The following is a 681-nucleotide window of genomic DNA, read 5'->3' on the forward strand; positions in this document are numbered from 1 at the left end:
CATCCCAACTATTGTATCCTCCTGTTGAGGCGTAAACATTCTTCCCCTTCCCCCTGTGTGACTGTGTGAGGTAACCGCTGGGTCCTGTAGTGAGTCAAAGACAACTGTGCACTGATACATCTGCTTTTTCTGGAGACTTCTCAAATCACAGTACTGCTGTAATGTACACATCAATTGAACTCCTTCAGTCAGAATGCTGTAAATACTGTATAGTACCTGTTGGTTTGCCTGAAAATCCTCACTATTGAAGCGCGACTGTGGATCTAGGCAAGTTTGGTTGAACCCTCAACCTGCTTCCCTCAGGGACAGACCATGATTTATCACATGATCAATGACTGTGGCTCTGATTTCATCAGACACAACTGTTCTTGCTCTTCCGCGACGTCTTCTTCCTTTGCTTCTGGCTGCATCCATTTCCCCCACCAAGGCTAAAGAATGCAAATGCCAATCCAAAGGTGGCCCCTTTTGTATATGTGGTAACGAGGCACAAACAACAAACACCTGGGTAGGTTGTTCACTGAAATGACAGCCAGGTGTTTCAACAGTACATATACAGCAGTAATAGTGGAAAAATCTCTTCAGTGACAACTACATCTATATTTACCCTATATACATGCACATTTCAATGCAAGTATGATCACTTTTGTATAGATGATAACAAGGCTGCAAACAAAAAAAATG

This window comes from Conger conger, chromosome 14 (genome assembly GCF_963514075.1).
Source record: "Conger conger chromosome 14, fConCon1.1, whole genome shotgun sequence".
Taxonomy (NCBI): Eukaryota; Metazoa; Chordata; class Actinopteri; order Anguilliformes; family Congridae; genus Conger; species Conger conger.